The sequence below is a fragment of the Macaca mulatta genome, chromosome 15 (genome assembly GCF_049350105.2).
Source record: "Macaca mulatta isolate MMU2019108-1 chromosome 15, T2T-MMU8v2.0, whole genome shotgun sequence".
NCBI lineage: Eukaryota > Metazoa > Chordata > Mammalia > Primates > Cercopithecidae > Macaca > Macaca mulatta.
Window position 1 is genome coordinate 104345125 of NC_133420.1, and position 12160 is coordinate 104357284.

The window sequence follows — 12160 nt, forward strand, 5'->3', positions numbered from 1 at the left end:
TAGAAATTTTAATTTATACATTTAAATACTTTACTCAAAAGAGAAGTATGGTTTTCATTTGACTGGATGGGTAAGTGAACTTGTGCTATATTCCCAGTGAAGTGAATGGTAGCAGCAAAGATAAGAATGTTTGAATGGGAAGGAAATTTATTATAGTGCACAATGACTGTGTGCACTGGTTTCATTTAAATCATCTTGTACAATGAAAGAAATTCTCTTCATTTTATTACACACCTTTATTATGTGCAAACTATTGCACTAGAAAATGCAAGCACTATAAATACATGCAAGACTCAATTCATGCCCTCAAACAGCATCTTTTATTGTAACTTTTGACCCCAATAAATGTTTCATCTCAAATATATTTTTTTAATTCTTAAGGTTCTTAGAGGATACAGTCAAATTAAAAACAAAAAGGATTAAAGAATGACAGAAGACAAGCTGTATGGAGAAATATGGATTTAGGGATCTAAGACCTTCTCAGAAAGTAAAGTTGATTTAAGCTTACAGTCTCAAAGTTTGAGAGCAGTCAAAGAGAGGGAAAGATCCATGCCTAAGAAACTACACTAGGTTTTTTAAAGTTTTTTTTCTCCCCTTCTAAGTTCTCAGCTGAAGTCTGTGTAATGTTCCTGTCTCTATTGCCCTGTATTATTAAAGCTCAGACTTTCTATCTATGAAGAATTGGCTGGTGAGGAAATTAGAAATAGAGGTGGAATTAAAGTCATCTCCCTTGGAGATCATATTGTTGGCATTAATTGGGGATAGCAGACTAAGTACAAAGTACCTTGTAACGGCCCAGAAAAAGAAACAGAAAAAAATTTTTCCCCTGGGAGAAAAATGACACCTTTTTTTTTTTTTTTTTTTTTTTAAAAGAACAAGCGCATAGTGACTGTCAGTTTCCCCAGATATTTTCATCTCTGGCAACTCTTTCAATACTGTTCTATAAAATTGTTCTCATCTTCAAAATTACTAAAATGTGGACAATAGAGAAATAACTAAGCATTTACTTTTTTACTGATTAAAATAATTATACATTTATAAAAATGTGCTGCTCAACTAATTTTTTAATTACACAAATCTATCTGTTCCTTCATGTATATTGAAATGGTGGTTTAGAATTTTTCTATTTTTTACTTAGCTTTGACGTTTGCTGAATTCAGAAGTAGGTAAGGATCTGTTTGACATAATAATACAAAATTTGATTATTTCCTTCAAGTTCTTAGATGCAAAAACAGAATAAAAGTTCAAAGTCAACTAATCAGCCTGATTCACTAGCACTTAGACTTGTGTCCCTCACTTCTAGGAGGATGTATTGCTATTGCCCTCTTAGACATGAGTTAAGAACTGTGAATTATTTAAATTATTTATTTGTTTACTCATTTTTTTCTATCACTCAAATAACCAAGAAATTAAACATGAGTTTTAATTAACTTTTTGGATTGTAGTAATTCCTTCTAGGTTGCCAGTAAATCATTTTTCTTACTCACTAATTAATGATAGAAAAAAAGTATCATGGACGTCAGAGCCCTCAGATACTATGCCATTAACCAGGGATTCTATCCTAAAACAAGGCCAAAAACAATTAAAGCTGAAGAAAAATCTCTTCCAGAACAGAGAAATGGGTGGATAGCAGGACTGATGAGATAGGGGCCAACTCCATTCTGTCAGTGAGCACACAAGTCAGCCCCATCTCCCAGCCTTCCTTCGTCTAGTAGAAGTAATGAGACAAGTTCTCACTAATTGAGAGCAGAAGTGAGGTGTTACTTCTGGGCCTAGAGCAAGGGTCTGCCCAAAGTCTATTGTATAAGCTGAGAATGTTTTCTATTGTGTATGGTCAGTGAGCTGAGACTTTTTTTTTGAGACAGAGTCTCACTCTGTCGCTGCCCAGGTTGGAGTGCAGTGGCATGATCTCGGCTCACTGCAACCTCCTCCTCCCAGGCTCAAGCAATTCTTCTGCCTCAGCCTCCCAAGTAGCTGGGATTACAGGTGTGTGCCACCATGCCTGGCTAATTTTTGTATTTTTAGTAAAGACGGAGTTTCACCATGTTGGCCCAGCTGGTCTCGAACTCCTGACCTCAGGTAATCTTGTCCGCCTTGGCCTCCCAAAGTGGTGGGATTACAGGCATGAGCCACTGTGTCAGGCCGAGAATTTTAACCTTTTCAAAGGGTTGAAAAAATTTCTTAGACATAATATATTAAATATACATATCAATATGTATATACATATGTGCATATACACATATATACATCAGAAATAATACGTATCTCACAAAGTCTAAATTTATTATTATTATCATTATTTTGAGACAGGGTATCACTCTGTCGCCCAGGCTGGAGTGCAGTGATGCTATCTAGGCTCACTGCAACCTCCGCCTCCCGGGCTCAAGCAGTCCTCTTGCCTCAGCCCCTTCAAGTAGCTGGGACTTCAGGTGTGAGCCACCACATTCAGCTAATTTTTGTATTTTTTGTAGAGACGGGGTTTCGTCATGTTGCCCCGGCTGGTCGTGAACTACTGAGTTCAAGCAATCCACCCTCCTGGGCCTCCCAAAGGGCTGGGATTACTAGCATGAGCCACTGCACCAGGCCTATTTATTAGTTATTTGCTATTTATCTGTACACTTACACACACACACACACACACACACACGAAAAACTGTGAGTTTATACTGATACTTCTGAGTCCAAACTGATACCGTGGAATTCATTTTAGCCTGCTAACTTTCTCTGATTTATATAGTTTTTCTCCAACTGTGCCAATCCCTTCTCCCATTATCTACAATTCAGTTACTAATTTTCTCAAACCTAGTAAACACATAAAGTAATTTCAAAGTTGCTGGGCCATTTTCTTGTGAAAAATACTTTGCTAACTGTTGTACAGCCTGTCTTCCATCTCCATTGCTTTCTCTCTGACTTATTTTTTGTTAATGTTGTTTTCATTGTCTTGGATTTTTACCTGCCTTTAGTTGCTACTTACTGAATTTTTATTTGAGTTTATTCCCCCTTGTAACTTACTCTTCATTTCTGAAATGATTTTCTTTTCTTCCATTTATTTTCTGATTTCAATGAACTACTTTCATTTCTTCCTGTTTTTTCTCCATTTCAGTTATTGGTTTTCGAGCTTCTGATTTAAAGTGTTCTTGTTATAGTCTCGGATGTTTGAGAATGTTTAATTTGGCTAGGGGTGTAGATTTATAGATTTCTCGTGCTTCATAGCGGTTTATTTTGTGGGGGTAGGAGATTCCTCAGTCAATTTGTGTGGAAATTCATTTACTCTTTTTCTGCCATTGTTCTGTGTAGATTTAATTTCTGCTTGTTCATCATTATGATCGTGTGGTGTTTTCCAAGATTCCTAGTTTAATGACATGCTTTTCTGTCAGCCTAATAAAATCCAGTACTTTTAGCAGGTTTGTTTGATTTGGAAGGGGCACAAGGCCATTTATAAAATTTTCTTTGGTGTGTCAGGACCTTAAAACATTCTCTCTTTTCTTTTATTCTTTTTACCACCCAGTTGCACACGGAGCCATCTTCCTTCCTTTCCCGCCTTTTTCTCTGCCAGAAGCTGCATGTTTGTATAAACGACTGTCCCTTTAAGATCATGCTGCTGCATTTAAACAAAGTCTGTCTTTTCCAGTGCTGAACTTGGCCCTTTAAGTGGCTCAAACTTTTAAATCCTTTTCAGTCGGCTGCTCCATTTGCCTGGTTACTTCTTAAGTGGTTCAGATTCAGGATGGATTAACCTTTCTGCTGGTTGCTCCACCTCTTCCCCAGGACCCCTCGTCAGCCATCCTCCCCAGTCTACCGTGCAGTTTTTCCATCTGCCTCAGTTCCCAGCAGTACAGGACAGCGGGAGTGCGAGGAACTCACAGTTATTTCTTGGTCTGGGCATTGCTTGAGGCCTAGGGATGCGGAGGTTGTGGGTTTGCCAAGAAATTCCATAACTGAAGTTATTTCTTATCATTTGTGGAGAAGACTGAGAAGGTTACTTACTTCACACTCCACATCCACCATTGCCTTCAGCAACTTCTCAAATTATTACAAATTATTATAATTATTTCTAGACCAACAATCTAGTAGGAAAAGAGGAGCAAAAGGATAAAGGCAGTATTCACATAAACACCAGTAAAACAATAATAAACCACATCCATTCATAAATAAATACAAATGAGATACCATCTCATGCCAGTTAGAATGGGCGATCATTAAAAAGTCAGGAAACAACAGGCGGTGGAGAGGCTGTGGAGAAATAGGAATGCTTTTACACTGTTGATGGGAGTGTAAATCAGTTCAACCATTGTAGGAGACACTGTGGCGATACCTCAAGGATGTAGAACCACAAATACTATTTGACCCAGCAATCCCATTACTGGGCATATACCCAAAGGAATATAAATTATTCTACTATAAAGACACATGCACATGTATGTTTATTGCAGCACTATTTACAATGACAGGGACTTGGAACCAATCCAAATGCCCATCAGTGATTCTCTGGATAAAGAAAATGTGGCACATATACACTGTGGAATACTCTGCGGCCATGAAAAGGAATGAGCTCATGTCCTTTGCGGGGACATGGATGAAGCTGGAAACCATCAGTCTCAGCAAACTATCATTCTCAGTTCTCGTGTTAGTTTGCTGAGAATGATGTTTGCTGAGAACAAACATCGCATGTTGTTGCTCATAAATGGGAGCTGAGCAATGAGAACACAGGGACACAGGGAAGGGAACATCACATACCAGGGCCTGTCGGGGGGTGGGAGCAAGTAGAGGGAGAGCATTAGGACAAATACCTAATGCATGCAGGGCTTAAAACCTAGATGAAGGGTTGATGGGTGCAGCACACCACCTAGCACATGTATACCTATGTAACGATCCTGCACGTTCTGCACCTGTATCCCAGAATTTATAGCAAAATTAAAAAATAAAAAGAGATACAGTTTTTCATTCCTTTATATTGAGAAACATCAACAAAGTTGATACCAAATACTAACAAGGTTTGAGGAAACCTTTATGCATTATAGATGAGAGAATAAACTGGTGCGATATTTTTAGATGATACCTTAGCTGTGTCTTTGAAAAAATTATGGTGACCCATAGCTTTTGGCACAACAAAGGCAGGTCAAGATATTTACATTTTTTAAGTTTATCTGCATATGTGCATAAAGACAGAAATGTGAGTTGATTGCAGCATAGCAAAAGTCTGAAAATAAACTCCAATTTAACAAAGTGAACTAATGTAGTTTGGTTTTAAAAAATGGAAGCTGCCTTAGGCACTTAGAGATGTTATTCCAGTATACACTTAGAATTAAGTGTCTTATAAATATTTATGAAAGAAATGTAGCCGGGCACGGTGGCTCAAGCCTGTAATCCCAGCACTTTGGGAGGCCGAGGCGGGCGAATCACGAGGTCAGGAGATGGAGATCATCCTGGCTAACACGGTGAAACCCCATCTCTACTAAAAACACAAGAAATTAGCCAGGCGTGGTGGCAGGCACCTGTAGTCCCAGCTTCTCGGGGGGCTGAGGCAGCATAATGGCATGAACCTGGGAACGGAGCTTGCCGTGAGCCGAGATCACGCCACTGCACTCCAGCCTGGGCGACAGAGCGAGACTCCGTCTCAAAAAAAAAAAAAAAAAAAAAAAAAAAGGAAGAAATGTAGCAGCAGAAATTTCTAGTCTCCAACAATCAAAACTATCAACTGTTAAGCAACATAAGAGAAAGATTTTACACATTAAACTTGGCGTGGGTCTCATTTTGTCTATTAGAGATCATGGCATAGTTGTATGCTTAGTCTCAAGCACAAAGTGCATGAAGCAAAACAAGAATGATAAAGGCTTTGATGTAATTAAATATTTTTTTTTAAAAAAAAGCTTTAATAATGTGTGGTTTTATTTTAAATATCAAATGCACATTAGATTAAGAAGAAAACAACCTCGTATGCTCATAATTTGGTGATTTTCCTAGCAGCCCTCTTTTTTCTTCTATTTTATATACACAGTGTAATTATGTCTCACATCATAGACACATTTGTATACTTTTCCCCTTAACATTGACTGCATCATCATGACCTTTTTCCAATATCATTAAATGTTTTTCAAATGAAGAATTTTAAGAGCTCCTTGTTTTTCAATATATATTTCAACACCAAATTGTATTTTGCACTTTGGTACATGTTGGACATATGAGATGCTTCTGGCTTTTTTTCCTTTGTACATGCTGTAGTATATGCTGGAACAATAAGCATCTCTGAGTATAAAGTCCCCATCTTTAAATGTTTGGTATGAATATGTGATAAAGTCATAGAAGTCTGGTTCAAAAAGTACAAATAATATTTCCGAGAAAGATTTCCAAGCTGTTTCCATAAAGGTGACAGCAATTTGTAGTGTGTAGATCAGTGATGTTAGAGTGAATATTATTGTAGGTGATGTTGCTTAACAGATAATAGTGGATAGGTAGATTGAGTTTTGGTTTAAGCTATAAACAGTGGCTGATAGTGTAGGATAAAAAAAATTGATTAGCTTTTGCATTTAGAAAAACTTGAGCTATAATCAAACTTCAGTTATTGACTGTGTAACTCAGGATAAGAAAATAAACATCTTTTAGCTTCCTTATATATTTACTCAAACAATGATTCTAATAATAATTACCTAAAATGTGATTGTGAGAAATAAGTAGCAAACATAACACCATTCAGTTCCTGGACCATGCTTTGTGTTTAGTAGAAGACAAAATTTATTATTATTATAATAGGTAAGTGGAAAAATTTATGAGGAGTGAACTTATTACAGTGTCATGTATCTATTAACTACAATGTTAAAAAATATTAATTTAAAAATGTTAAAGTCTATATTAAATCTATTCAAGGCTGGCAACAGTGGCTCACACCTGTAATCCTAGCATTTTGAGACGCCAAGGTGGGGGGATCACTTGAGGGCAGGAGTTTGAGACCAGCCTGGCCTACATGGTGAAACCCTGTCTTTGCTAAAAATACAAAAATTAGCTGTACTGTGGTGGCAGGTGCCTATAATCCCAGCTACTCAGGAGGCTGAGACAAGAGAATCACTTGAACGTGGGAGATGGAGGTTGCAATGAGCTGAGATTGTGCCACTGCACTCCAGCCTGGATGACAGAGTGCGACTCCATCTCAAATATATATATTTTGAGAATGAATAAAAAATGTGTGTGTGTATATATATAAGTATATATATCAAGTATATATCATAAATACAAATGAGATATCACCTCATACCTCATATCTATATATATCTATGTATATATATAGAGAGAGAGACTATTCATTTATGTACCTATTACTAAAATTTGCAATTTAAAATATTTTTATAAAGTAGGCATATATTGTTGTGATCATGGTCATCTTACTACTCAGATGTTACTGGACAACAATTTACAATTTTCCAATAAAATATATCAAGTAAGAACAAAAGCAAAATTTCTGGAAGAAGGTCACTTTCAGTTAATATGTACTATGAAAGTGAACATGGTCTCCATCAGAGTACTTCACGCCTGTATACTGTAGTCCTGCAAGATTCACAAGGAAGTTTCACTGATTATTTTATTTCCATCACAACATTGAGTGGTAATTGAAATATAGTGTGGGTGGAGCTATTTTCTCACACTTTATAGATGAGGCAAATGAAGAATGAGCAGAGGAGTGACCTACATGAGGTCGTAAAGTGACATATTCACTAAAATATAATATTCTGGAGCCTCTTTCTACCATCTCATATTTCTATCCTGCATGTACCACCATTTTTCAATAATCATGGAATTGAGCTGAGTGTCAGAATGTTCGGAAGACCCAGGTAAACTCTCTTAATAATGTATATTGCTGATAGAAGCAATGCGTCAATAAGGCAAACAAAATCAAAGAGGGCAGGCAGAATGAATAAAAATTAAAAATGTCCATTTGTCTGTAACTGATATTCCCCGTATGTATTTCTTAAAGATAACTGAACTTAACTATCTTTTTAGATACTTCTAATTCATATGCCAGACCATATGTGTATATAGATACCTACAGAATTAACGTCTATAATATGTGGCGTAATATGCAGTTTATCCTGTACCTGGGTTTATTCTAGTTGATATATCTTGAAAACCTTTTATTACAAGAAAATATAGCACATTATATTTTCATATTGCCTACTCTTTTATGTAAGAGTGTGACAGCGTTTAATTACCCAGTCCCTTGTGAATGGGTATTTCAGTTGTTTCCCCTTTTTTCCCGAGTTTTTTTTTTTTTTTTAAACTGTGTGCTGTTGAATTAAAGAAATTTTATGGAGAAATACTTCTTAATGAACTTTAAATTGATATATGTGTATAATTTTGAGGTAATTGTAAAATGAAAGTAGAAAAGGAAAACTAGAATTTTATAGGCAATGCAGATTTTTAGCCAATATAGGTTTGCAGATAAAACTACATTTTGATCTTTCGGTACTCGTGCAACACAAAGAGCAGAAAAAAAAAATTGCAGTGCATCGAAGCCTGTGTTCTCACAGGCTTTCCACTCCGTAATTGTTAGAATGGCAATGATTTTTAGAGTAGTGCAGAGAACCCCAAAGGCAAAGCTGTTGGCCAACGCAGCAGCATCTTCTCTTATGATATTGAAAACAAACCTGGAAATGGAAACTGTAATGGAGATTGTGTCAGGGAAAGGAAAGATCAAGGGGAAAATCCTCCCAGAGTTGTTGCTCGGAAATGTAGAGATTTGAACTGTTTAGATGGATGCATCCGAAAAGCAATAGTGTTGCATAGAAAAAGCTGCAATGGGAGTAAAGTGGCAATGCTTGTACCACTGTATGAAGCAAAATAAATTGTTACTCAGCGAAAGGAGAAAGGTCTCCTCTAATGCATCCAAGAACTTCTGCTTTCACAGTTCCTTGTATGGAAAGAGCATTAGAGGACTAAAACCCTTGCCAGGTTACCTGCAATTTGACAATACCAGGCTGTTTGTGGAGCTGCACTCTGAGGGGCTTTTAGCTTCCATATGAGGTTCATGATGGCTTTTTAAAAAGAATTGTTTTAGCTTTAGTCTATCAGTCCAGGTAACCCAGTGGTCTTCTATTCAAGGCTGAAAGTTCTGGAAATACAGCACCCCTTTGGCAACCATCAAAGAAGCTCCTAACAATATTAATATACTTAATAGCAAAAAATTTCCCTTCCTATTTTTTTGAAACTCTACGGTGGCTCTGATTTATGAATATCTGATATGTCTTCTTGCCAGCTATCACTCAAGGACGTGGATTATTATTTATTGCACAATCTAAAAATATTCTAGGCTACAGTCATTAAGATATAATTAAATATCAAGAATAACTTGACTAGAGCCAGAAAATTCGAAGTGAAGTAATTTTGTACCTTGGACTTGTCATTTATTTTTTTACTGTGAACTGTTATAACTCATGAGGTTTTTTTTCAAAGAACAATTATTGTTGATTATTGTGTTCTCTTTTGGGAATTTTAAGGTGAGTCGTTTTATGCTGATACACTTTTGTTGTCTTAAATTGAAGCCAGAAACTTGTCTTATTTTCATTTATTTGTTAAAAATCGCCTTTCTGTTTTGTATTCATCCTATTAGAAACATTGCTCCAACTGAAACGGCACAAACGTGCTGCTTTTGAAATTTTGAGGGTTGCCCTCTCCTGTATTTTAGGACTGGCCCAGATTCATTCTCACTCAGCAGTTCTGTGAAAAGAAAGAAAGAAAATTATCAGAATTATTTAAAAATATAGAACCCAACAGATTCAGATTGGATCTAACCTATTGTCAAAAACTTTCATTTAAAATTTATTTTTAGAAAATCAAGCATGTTTTCAAAAACCAATACTTTAAGCAAGGATTTGCTATTGTATGAATTATGGACAGACAGTGTGTCTCTCATTTCTGCTGATTGTGGTGGTATCAAATAGAAGGATGTTCTAATGAAGTCAAGATCGAAATCGTGGTATAGATTGAGATAAATGAAGCCATCTATATATTCTTTCACTTTGGAAACATTAGGGAAATACTAAAGGGCTGGTACTGAAGGAGATAACGGGGGAATAAAAAGGAAGAGCATTAGGAAACTATTGATCCAACCTGGCTGTGAGGCAATGGATTTATCATTAGTGCCTGATTCTCCACAGCCCCTTGAGGGACCAAGGTAGGCCTCCTGACAAAGAATTCCCCTGGAAAAGGCTCAGAATTCTCAAAGTTAGTTCTCTGCCTTGCTTCATGGTCTTTTGCCTCTCTCTGTTTCCTAGACTCTGCGTTGATGATTCTCTCCTAAATTCAGTGCAGTCTTCCCTTCTACTTGGATGATTTGTACCAATTGACTATCTTAACTTTTGAACTATCACCCTATTCATTTGCTATTTTTACTACTTTTTGGTAAAAGGGTGCCTGCAGTGGACCACTTAAAAAAATGGCTTTTGGTTCCCAATCTTTGAAACCTCTTACCCTTAAACAGTGTTCTGGAAACTGTCATTCACTTAGGTGAGATTAACGGTTAACACATCCTTTTCCACCCACTTTATTCTAGGGCAGTACTTTTAGGTAGTTTAAAAAAAAGAAAAAAAGAAACACAACTGACTTTTAAATCATCGTTATTCTGTTAACACATAAAGTTAAAGGCAATTACTTTTTCTGTTTCTTTTTGTTTTCTTTTTAGAATAATCATAGGCATTAAGATGTGCTACATTAATGTAATTGTTTCAACTTACAGTTTATCAAATCAGCAAATGCAAGCTTTAAATCAGTGTCATTTTTTAGCCTTAAAATAAATTGTTCTCTGAATTTGGGCAGCTTATTTCTGGCAGTTTGCAGATGGACAGCCTCATGGCATTACTGAATGTATGCATTAGAACATAATTAGCTACATGTAAAGATAGGTTTAGCTCTTTCTAAATGGGTTAATCAGTTCTCACTGAATTCAGGGAAATATAAGGGAAATTCAATGCTCAATGTGTTTAGATATGTTGGCTTAGACTTTAAGTAAGCGGGATATAAATAAATACATACCCCAATGAGAACTAGTTCTGTCATGTTCAGCCTTTCTATCAAGTTATCAAAGCATGAATATTGCCTGGTCGTATTCCAGGAGGCTTCTTTGTTTTGATTTTGATTTGTTTTCATTTGTAATCTGGAGTTTTATGTTCGCATCATTAAGTAGACCTTTTGTGGTGCACTGCTTTTGCAGGTGGGTTGTGAAAGGGCAGGACTCATTTACTTAGTTATTAGAATACCTTCAGTAAATGAGTTGTAAAATATAACACACTTAAAACAAGAAAACTGGGCTGCATCTCTGCCTTTCATTCCATACCCCAGGTGGCTGGGTTTTTTTGCTGCTTCTGCTCCAGGTGACATCTAAAGTTGCTGTCCCTCTAGGGTTCTGCCTGGGGTGTCTTTGTCTCTATCTTCTCTGTTAGGTGTCCTTATCTACTTGTATACCTTTAGACACTATCTGTATGTTGATGGGGTTCCTTAATGTGTATATCTAGGACTGATCTCTCCCTTGTGTTCTATCTTCATCTGGATGTGTAATAAATGTCTCAAACTGAAAATAATAGGGGAAATAAAAAGGAAGATCAAACAGAACTTCTGATTACCTCTAAGCCCAAATTTTCATGTGACTATCCCTCACTCCCCAGTCTTCTCAGTGTCAGTAGAAGGCACCACTATCGACCTAGACATCAGAAATTCTAGACATCATCTATTCTAGATGACTCTTTTTTCTTCAACCCCAATCCAATCAATTAGAGGTACAGTTGATTCTACCTTCTCTAAATAGATCGAATCCCTTCAGTTGAACTCTTCACTGCCACTCACCCAGTAGTCTAAACCTCCATGCTCGCTCTCCTGCGTCACTGCAGTAACCTAACCAGTCTTCCTGCTTTCACCTGTGCCCCTCTTCAAAATTTTCCAAAGGTAAGCAAGGTCTTCCCAGGCTCCTTATGTCTTTTTGTCTTTCACAATGTAATTGTAAACATTTTTAAACATTCAGAAGTTTAAAGATAGACTAGTACAATGAATCCCTATGTACCCATCATTTGGACCGAATAATTATTTGCTCTAACTGTATCTTCATGTGCCTTTCTCCCCAAACATACTCTTAAATACTCTCAGATGAATTCCAGACATCATATTACTTTATTGGTAAATA